This window comes from Eutrigla gurnardus, assembly GCF_963514095.1.
Source record: "Eutrigla gurnardus genome assembly, chromosome: 12".
NCBI classification, from domain to species: domain Eukaryota; kingdom Metazoa; phylum Chordata; class Actinopteri; order Perciformes; family Triglidae; genus Eutrigla; species Eutrigla gurnardus.
In genome coordinates this window covers 547,416-558,238 of record NC_139926.1, presented here as the reverse complement: position 1 = coordinate 558,238, position 10,823 = coordinate 547,416, and positions in this window count along the sequence as shown.

Sequence of the window (10,823 nt, the reverse complement as noted above, 5' to 3'; positions counted from 1 at the left end):
CTCCAATGACAATGTCACGCACTCTTGTTCAATTCCATTTTCACTCTTAGTTTTTAAGTTTTATTGCTCTTCCACAAATCACTCTCTCGTCTCTCCCCGTGCACTTCCTCCACCGCTAACCATGCTCTCTTGTTTCAGGTACAACCCAAGGATCTTCCATTCAGTGTGTACGAGTTAAAGAGGATCATCCCCAGCACCCGGCAGTCAGCGCCAGGGAAAGATGATATCTGCTACTGTATGTTAGACAACATGGATGACAGGTCACTAGAGGTAATATTAAAATTGATTAATAAAGTATGGGAGTCAGGGGAGATTCCAGCTGCATGGAAACACTCGATTATAGTGCCAATTTTAAAACCAGGCAAAGCTGCATCAGACCCGTCAAACTATAGACCTATTGCTCTTACATCTCAATTAGGGAAAACTATGGAAAAGATGGTTACAGAGAGGTTGATGTATTTCATAGAAAGTAGAGATCTTATGTCCTCGTGTCAGAGTGGGTTTCGCAAAGGGAGAAATACAATGGATTCAGTGTTGTGCCTAGAATCAGAAATTAGGAAAGCTCAGACAAATAAAGAGATGGTGGTTGCTGTGTTCTTTGACATAGAGAAAGCGTATGACATGCTGTGGAAAGAGGGCCTGCTAATTAAACTGGATAAGTTAGGAGTGGGAGGGAAGCTATATAACTGGGTGTTGGGCTTCCTGTTTGGGAGGACGATAGAGGTCAGAGTAGGGAATGAGTATTCACCAGTATGTATGGTTGAAAACGGAACGCCACAGGGAAGTGTGTGCAGTCCAATACTCTTCAACTGCATGATTAATGACATCTTTGAGGAGGTGGGGGGAGGAATAAGTAAATCACTATTTGCTGATGATGGGGCATTATGGGTAAGGGGGAGGAATCTAAAATATCTACAGAAGAAGTTGCAGACAGCGGTTGACGCAGTGGAACAGTGGGCAAATAGGTGGGGATTTAAGCTGTCAGTTGCAAAAACTCAAGTGATATGTTTCGCAAAACGCCATAAAGACATATCAATAAGGTTATATGGAAAAACACTGGAGCAAGTCAAAGTCATTCGTTTTTTGGGTGTCCTGTTTGATGAAAAGCTCACCTGGAGAGACCACATTGAGAGGACAAAAGACAAATGTAAAAATGTTAATAACCTTTTGAGATGCCTGTCAGGTCGTGATTGGGGTGCAACCAGGAAATCTCTATTAAACATATATCAAACCATGATGAGAACCAGATTAGACTATGGGAGTGTTGTGTATATGTCAGCAGCAGAAAGTCACCTTAAGAAGCTGGATGTGGAGCAGGCTAAAGGACTCAGGGTATGTAGTGGGGCATTTAAGACCTCCCCAGTTGCAGCTCTGCAGGTTGAGAGCCATTAAGAATAAGAAGGGTAAAGCTCATGTTGGCATACTAGGTTCACCTGCAGGGCCATAAAATATCTCACCCAGCAAAGGCTATATTAGAGGACTGCTCAGAGCATGATAAGTCGAACTTCTGGAGCTTAGGCTGGGTTGGAAATGCTAAGGCAGAAAGTGTTGGCTTGTGCAACATGCAGTATACTCCTAATGTTTCATTACCAGAAATTCCTCCTGGTTGTTCCCGATGCCATCAGTGGACTTTAATATCCAACAGAAGATCAAAAATAAGTCAAAGCAAGGAGTTACTGGAGTCGTGGTTCAAAAGTATATCGAACAGAAGTATGCAAATACAATAGCAATATTTACAGATGGATCAAAAGAGCCAGAAACTGGGCGTACCGGAGCTGCGGTGTACATTCCGGAATATAAAGTGGCAATTAAGTAGCGAGCAACAGACCACGCATACAGTTGAACTCCTGGCTATCACGCTTGCACTGAGATGGTTAGGGGGAAACAACAGGGCCAAAGCACTAATAGCATCAGAAAGCTGGGCAGCCCTCAACAGTATTAAGACCATGAAGTCATGCAGGCAAGATCTGATCATGGAGATCCACCAAAAGTTATACAGCTTTCACAATAGGGGGAGAACGGTCAGATTTCTGTGGGTTCCTGCTCATGCAGGCGTTGACGGCAATGAGGATGCAGACATACTTGCAAAACAAGCACTCAGGTCACAAGCAGTAAACATCAACATCCCACTAGGGAAAGCAGAAGGAAAGACAATCATTAAATTAAAGTTTGGCAGGATTACTGGGATACAAATGGGACCGGAAGACACTTCTACAATATACAAAAACAGGTGGGGAAAGGAGGAATGGTGGGCAGGAGCAGGAAGGAGGAGGTGGTCATTACCCGCCTCAGATTAGGACACACGGCACTTAACAGCACGCTACACCAAATCGGCAAACATCCTACTGGTGAATGCAGAATGTGTGATCATCCTGAATCTGTGCAACACGTTCTCATGGAATGCAAGGGTTATGAGAGAGAGAGGAAAGAACTAAAAGCAGCAATGCATAGGGAAAAAGTGAGCTTCACGGTAGGGAACATGTTGCAAAGATCCGAAAGCATTAGCAGGTATGTGAGCAAGTACTTGAGGGAAACAGGATTAATGGATAGGGTTTAAACATTTATTTATGTATATTATTACTATTAATATGTATATATAGGTGTATATATATAGGTGTATATATATATATACATATATATATACACATATACACATATATACACATATATATATATATATATATATATATATATATATATATATTTGTTTATTTCTATTTTTTCTTTCTTTCTTTTTGTCATCTATCCTAACTGCACATCGAATGTACCACACTCCAGTCCGGTAGGTGGCGGCAATGCACCTGTAAACTGGATGCCAGCCGCCAATCAAAGGAGAAAGGTGACTAACAAAGATTTGCCCATTGACTGCACATTAGGTCTGGACTCGTAACAACATTATGATAACTGTATTCTAATATGAAATCCATGGCAAATAAATTACACTTTGATTTGAATTCACTATAAATCACTATTTCTATCACTATGTGTTAACTATTCTTCCTCATCTCAAACTTACTCTACTCAGTGATGCACAATAAATCAGTAGCACAATAAATCACAGTCTTGTTTTTCCCAAAAGCACTTAATACCACAATAAATTCCTTAAAACAGTATGTAAAGAAGTGAAACAGATCAGCATGTTAAGCTGTTTGTGTCCTTTTCACTATGTAGTCCTTGACAGTCTTCACGATGGTGTGCTGTGCTGCGTGGGGATGCTCCAATCGCTCTGAGAGGGGTGTCCGCATGTATGGCTTCCCCAAAGACAGGGACAGGCGAAAAGCATGGGTGGTTAAAGTTGGAAGGAGCCATTTAACCACCTACAAAGACACTACTAACAAAAAAATATGCGAGGTAATCATATTCAAACAATGCATTTGCACTTTCGCACACTTTCAAATACCACACCACTGGGAAGTTTAAGATGTTTTTAATTAAAAACAGAACAGAGAACAGGAAAAACAATGCAAAAACCAAGGGAAGTTACGTTGTAATAATAACGGGGAAGAAAAAGAAAATGACAGGAAAAAACACTTGAAGGCCATCTTGGAAACAAGACCCAAACCAAGAAGGTGAACATCGGGCAACCCAAGAACAGCTGAAGGTGCTTCAGGACAGTGCTGGACAAGGGTAGAGCTGAGCACAGAGACAACAAAAAATATTTTAGCTCCTAAAAGAAGTCCCACTTCAAATTCTCTCTTTTTCTGTGTCTGCACTCTGCCTTCCTCCTGCAACCTGGGAGGGTGCAGTCTAGTGCAGGAAATGCAAGGCAGAGGGACCTCATACAACAACCCAATCACTTTCAGTTATAGAGATTCACATTTTCTAATCATCAACAGCTTTTCCTGCTCATGGTTAATTAAGTATAATCAGCCACTGATGTGTTACACATTTTGTCAAGTTGCCTCAGGAACTGGATGTGTTTTATGTGTGCAAAGATTTGAAACATATCTACTAAGTGTAATGTGCCATCTGATAGTGTGTATTCAACCACTATGGGATATATGCTAGACATGTTCATAGTGCCGGATACAAGTGAGTTGTTGAGTGTGAGAACTAAGGTGAAGTCACTCTGCAGGCACATTTTGAGGCTGACCAGTTTTTGAAGACCAGCAAGGGCAAGACTAGGCTGAGAGAAGATGCGATACCCACCATCTTTGTGCATCGGCCAGTAGTCAGAAAGAGGAGGGCCCCTACTCCACGATGCCCCCCTTCACCTGCAAAGGCAGGGTTCTTAGCTGCAGATCACAGCTACTGTATTTTAAGTGACACAGGTCAAATGTATATCAAATCTTGATAAATATACCAATATTTCTTATTTAAAGTGAAACTCTCGCTAAATGCAACCTAGGCTTTTTTGTGAATGTATACGAGTCAAACCTTTGTGTAAAAGCATAATTACGATGAAAGAGGCCCTTTTAAGATTTACCGTATTTTCGTTTTTGGTTCAAACTCATTTTCAATGGGAGTGCTACAGACACTTTCACACTGCTTGAAAAACATTGCATTATGTCTTTTCAGTCTCACCACTGTCTGCTCAGCACTCCTGGCCTGCAGCATGCAAAATTAAGTTATGAAGAGGCATCACTGCTTCTTGACCACACAGCACCAAGTGCAGGTAACTGATATACACTGATATAGTAGATATATCGACATACACATACATGTATGAAGAGACTGCTATGGTGATCATTCGCTGTGCATGCAGGCCCCCCCCCACACCCCTGGCAAATAAATAGTGGGGGTTACTTTTCCAAAATGTGTACACACAGGTCAAAATCAACTGGAACCTAACTAAATAAACTGGTAAACAGTGGCTACTTGTAGTTTATTCTTACCTTAACTCCAAACGCTTAATTTCTCCTCGCTTTTCCCTTTGCCTTTTCCTCTGCTCGACTGCTCTGAACTAATTAATCAATTAGGGACAGCTGCAGCTAATCGTGGCGAAGGATTGAGTGGAGAGGAAAGCTGCGTGCACAATGAATGATCACGTCAGGAGTCAACATAATACAGTCTCCACAATATTCACAAGGAGAATTAGTAACATGATACATATGCATGAAAAATATAACCATGCCGGTATAAACCCAGTTTGTGTTCTCACCGTCCAAAATCACAACAGTAGACACACCAGCTTTATAATATACACTATACTCCTATCAGCTTTTTGAAAAAAAAAAATTATATTAACACAACCAGAATCACCCTGGTTTTTTTTTTATTATTATTATTTGCAAGAAAGTTTACCACCATCAGGATCGGCGGATGCAGCTCAGTTTGAATTTAATATTCAAATGTGAACTTTTTCACCCCGCACTCAAACCTATATATATATAGCCTCAATTATATTAAATTGATGTTTATCTACAATCACACTCCCTGCACATTAAGCTGGCTTTTGGTATAAATTGACAGTGTTCGATTAAGTTATATTTAGTGAACAGAATTTGCATGTGTCCGCCTGTTGCATGTGTTGCTATCGTTATCCAGCGTGCTAGCTTAAACTTTTATCCGTTAATATTCTCTAATCTTCTAATCTAGACGGGGACAATCCGCCAACATATTTAATATAGCTAATTAGTAATTACTCATGTCAATTTAATTCCAATGAACTACTGATGTGAAAATGTCATTCTTTAAACATTTTACCTTGATCAAGTGTTGCTCCGACCGTGTGCTCCATAAGAATTACGTTGGGCGGAAGTTAGATTTAGCTAACTTCCGGGAACTTTTGAGGGTCTCCATGCTCCGCCATTGCTGTGAAAAAAATTAACCATTGCAGTAAACGTAGGTGGCGCCACTCTCTCTCTTAAGGACTCTAGTACAACCCAACCACGGGAGAGGTGGCGCAAGATGGCGACCGTGGCAGACGCATGTTTCAGTGGCTGAGCATTTTTTCGGACCTCTATCCCTTGCCTTTATCCTGCATCTCTTAGAATGACGCTCTAAACACCTACGGACAGCGTGTAAACAATCTCCCAGCTTTTCTAATACTCGTCTTTCAGCTTATAGGAAGTTTATTCCCCTTTTTGCCGACCGGAACACACAAACTCTGCTAAGCTAAAAAGAAAAGAAGCTACATTGCTACTGTGTGTGGAGCTAACGTTACCTCCGTCAACATGACGCAAAACGAACAAGGAAAGAAACGCAAAGACAAAGAACCTCCAGTCCACAACGAAGGTATGGTTTTCGGAGTACCATTAAATATTCACAAGACACCAGCAAGCTCTTCGGCTATTACTGCCGCTACCTCAGTCAACATGGACCACGACTATGACATTTCTGAAACTCACGCTTGCAACCAAGACACTGACCTCATTCCTTTGCCTGTATCTGCCCCTGACACACCAGTTAAGCCAAAAGAAAAAAAACAAAAGGCTGAGATGTCTCTAGCAGACTTGCAGGGGAACATTGTCGCCGCAATTAATGTGCGTGCAGATAACTTGGAAGGCATGATCACCAGGAACGCAGTGAGCATTGAGGCCCTGAAAAAGTCAGTTGATTTCGCCTTTGCAGAAGTTGAGTCACTAAAGACTGATATGAAAAAAGTCAAAACTGCCAATGAAAGCCATGAACAGCAAATAGCAGACCTGCAACTCAAGGTCAACGAGGCGGAAAGATATGGTCGGAGATGGAACCTCAGACTCCATGGTATCCCTGAAGGCAATCCAGAAGATATCAAGACCAAGGTTATCAACATCTGCTGTGCTGTAATACCTGGCTCTCAGCAAAAAATTGCAGATGATATTGACATTGTCCACCGCCTAGGGAAACACCAAGGGATGCCAAACAGACCCAGGACCACCATCATCCGCTTCACAAATAGATCTACAAGAGACCTTCTGTGGAGAACAGCAAAAAAAAGTGAATACCTCAAAAACAATAAGCTGAGGTTCGCTGAAGATTTAACTGCTGATGACAAAGCATTGCGAAACAAGTTGTGGCCCATAATTGAAGCTGCAAAGAAAGAAGGAAAGAAGGCTCATTTTGCAGGTACCCGTGTCATCATTGATGGAAAAGAGGTACGTACAGAGCAACTTGATCGAGCCCAGTTGACCACTTCACCCACTGGTGCGGCTCCCCACACTTAAAAAAATCAAAAAACAAAAAAGAAACGGTACGAAACAAGCATACATCATCCCCTACTTTTACATCTCACACACAAGACTGTTCACGATGTTCTCCAAGTTGTTTATTATTTTTTGTGTGGTCATCACCCTATTGCATTATTGCTTATACTTGTGACTGTTCGTGTGCTCCCCCAAGAAATCTGCTAGGGGATGCTGAAGATCTATCTCTAAATCCAAGACGATATGACATAGACAATGGCTCATTATTACAATGATGGGGGACAAGGAAAGAAATTAGGAATGTAAAACGTACTTTTTGTAATTGAAAGGTTTTTTTCTTTTCAGTTTCTCCCCCTTAATATTTACCCTTTTCTATCATTTAAAAACTGGAAAAATGAAGCCTCTTACTACTGATATTATCTACCTCATGTGGAGATTGTTTAACACTGGGTTATACAGTATTGCTGTTCTATTTTATTAAGGGATAGAGACTGTTCCCTATATTTTCCCAGTACTTAAGACCTTTACCTTTTATAGTACTTGTTCCTAGTACTTTTTGTTACATTGTCTTTTTCTGTTTTTTCTCTTAACGCCAGGGGGCTAAGACAGAATATCAAACGAAAAGCTTTATTTCTATTTGCAAAACAGCAAAAAAATGATTTTTCTTTTTTTCAAGAGACGCATTCGGTTAAGAATGATGCACAATTATGGAAAGCACAGTGGGGTAATGATATTTGGTTATCACATGGTTCAGAAAGAGCAGCAGGCGCTGCTATTTTGAAGAACTCCTTTAACGGGGACATTTTACATTCTGAAGGTGATCCTAAAGGACATTTCTTTATTTTGATTATTAATATCAATGATACTGTCATTTTGCTAGTTAACTTGTATGGGTACAATTCGAAGGGTGAAAACGATATATTACTTGATGTGTTAGAATCTCGCCTCTTACATTGGCTTTCTAAATATCCAAACGGAATGATAGTGATGGGGGGGACTTTAATATTGCTCTGGATGGTCTTCAAGATAGGTGGCCTCCGCGATCCAATTATTATATGGCCTCCAATTTAATACAATTTATGCATAAATTCAATTTAATTGATATATGGAGAGAAAAAAATCCTGTTGTGAGTTCATATACTTGGAGCAATAAAACATGTTCTAGCTTATCCCGCATAGACTTTTGTTTGATTTCGAACTGTTTTGATAGTAATATTATCAATGTCAATATCCTCACTACTCCTTTAACAGACCACAAAGCAATTTCGATACAAATCTCTCTTAATCCTAATATCCACCATAGAAGTTCATATTGGAAACTGAACAGCTTTATTCTAAAACATGACACTGTGTCTAAAACTGTCCAATCATTAATTGAACGCTTTTGGCAAAAATCTTTATTAGAAAATAATTTTTGTAGTAATTGGGAACTCTTAAAATTTGAAATATCAAAATTCTTGAGAGCATATGGAAGTTCGATTGCTAAGGCCAAAAAAGCTGAAGAAGAAACTCTAATCTCAGAAATTACATTAATAACACAAAAAATTATTGTAAATTTAACTGAAAGTGATTCTCAACGTTTAATTAGTTTACAAAACAAATTAGATGACGTTTATAAAGTGAAAGCTGAAGGGGCCTTTGTGAGAAGTAGAAGAAGATGGCTAGAGGAAGGGGAGCAGAATACTGCTTACTTTTTCAGACTTGAAAAATGTTATGCTAAAAATAACACTATACAAAAATTAAATATTGATGGAGACATTATAGATGACCCCCGTAAAATAGCTAAATATTGCTCAGAATTCAAAATACTGTGAAGAATCTACCTGTCAATTTTTAGGGTCTCTTACAGAAACAAAATCTATTGATATTGACTTAAAGGAATCTTGCGACAAACCACTAACACTACAGGAAGTTTTATTCGCCATTGAACACCTCAAACTTAATAAATCTCCAGGCACAGATGGTATTACTTCTGAATTTTATAAAGCATTTTCTAAACAACTTGCACCTTTCCTCTTAGGTCTATTCTCAGAATGTATAAGAAATGAATCGCTTCCTCCTACCTTAACCCAAGGCCTTATATCTCTAATACCAAAACCAAAGAAAGACAAACTTTTTATTGACAATTGGCACCCAATTTGTTTACTAAACAATTACTAAATTGTTTGCATTGATTTTTGCTAAAAGAATTAAATTTGTTTTAGACTATATAATTGATGAAACCCAATCCGGCTCATGAGAAATAGACATATTTCTAACAATGTCAGATTAGTGCTTGATTTAATTGATTATTCAGACTTATGCCTTGATGAAAGTTTCATTCTTTTTTTAGATTTCTACAAGGCTTTCGATACAATCGAACATAAATTTATATTTCATGCCCTAAAAAAATTTGGTTTTGGTTCGTACTTTAGCAGTGCCATTAAAACAATGTATACCAATGGAAACTGCTCAATCAAATTGCATGCTGGTACTTCTCCCCGTTTCTTCCTGAAACGCGGGGTCAGGCAGGGATGTCCTATTTCTCCTTACCTTTTTCTCTTATGTACGCAGTTACTCACCGACTCTATAAAGCTTAGTCCATTAAAAGGTATCTCTATGGCGGGGAACGAAGTTATCATCAGCCAACTGGCTGATGATACAACCTTATTCTTAAAAGATAGCTCTCAGATACCTTTAGCCATTGATTTGATAAGTACTTTCTCTATTGCTTCCGGACTTTGCTTGAATGTAAAGAAATGTGAATTGCTTGCTCTTAAATCCTGTAATATCCCTTCCATAAGTAATATACCTGTAAAAGACTCTATTACTTACTTAGGTATTGTCATTACTAAGGATAAGGAAGCCAGATGCGATCTAAATTTTAATTTAATTATTGATAAAACCCAGAAAAAATTTAATCAATGGCTGCAGAGAGATTTGTCATTGAGAGGCAGAATTTTGCTGACCAAAGCTGAGGGATTATCCCGTCTTACATATGTTGCTTTATCTCTTGATGTTAATAAAAAGATCTCAAAAAACATTGACAAGATGCTATTTAACTTTGTATGGCGAAACAAAAACCATTACATAAAAAAATCAGTAATAATGAATTCTTATGATAAGGGCGGTCTTAACTTCTTAGATTTTCACACTTTGAATAATACATTTAAAATTAATTGGCTAAAACAATTCCTCAAGAACCCCTCTTCAATTTGGAATTTCATACCAAACTTTATTTTCTCTAAATTAGGAGGCTTAAATTTCCTTTTATTTTGTAATTACAATATTGTAAAAATCCCCTTAAAACTATCCAACTTCCACAAACAGATGCTTCTCTCCTGGTCATTAATCTATAAACATAATTTTTCCCCACATAGATACTACATATGGAATAATAGAGACATTATATATAGAAACAAATCTTTATTTTAACCCCATTGGTTTATGCACAACATACTTTTGGTTCATCAGTTGTTTAACTCAAACGGATCATTATTTTCATATCAAGAATTTATCCTAAAATACAGAATCCCTGTTCCTATTAGTGAATTTAATATTGTCATAAATGCGATCCCTTCTGGAGCAATTATGTTATTTAGAAGTACATTAGTACAAAACCCAACACTTTTGCCCTTTGATCCAACCGAACTAGATATAGGCCAAATTTGTTTCTCCTCGACACGCAATAGTAACCGTAATATACGCTCTTTATTTCAGAAAGAAGTTGTATCAACTCCATATGTAATAGCTTATTGGAATAACATTGTTAATAAC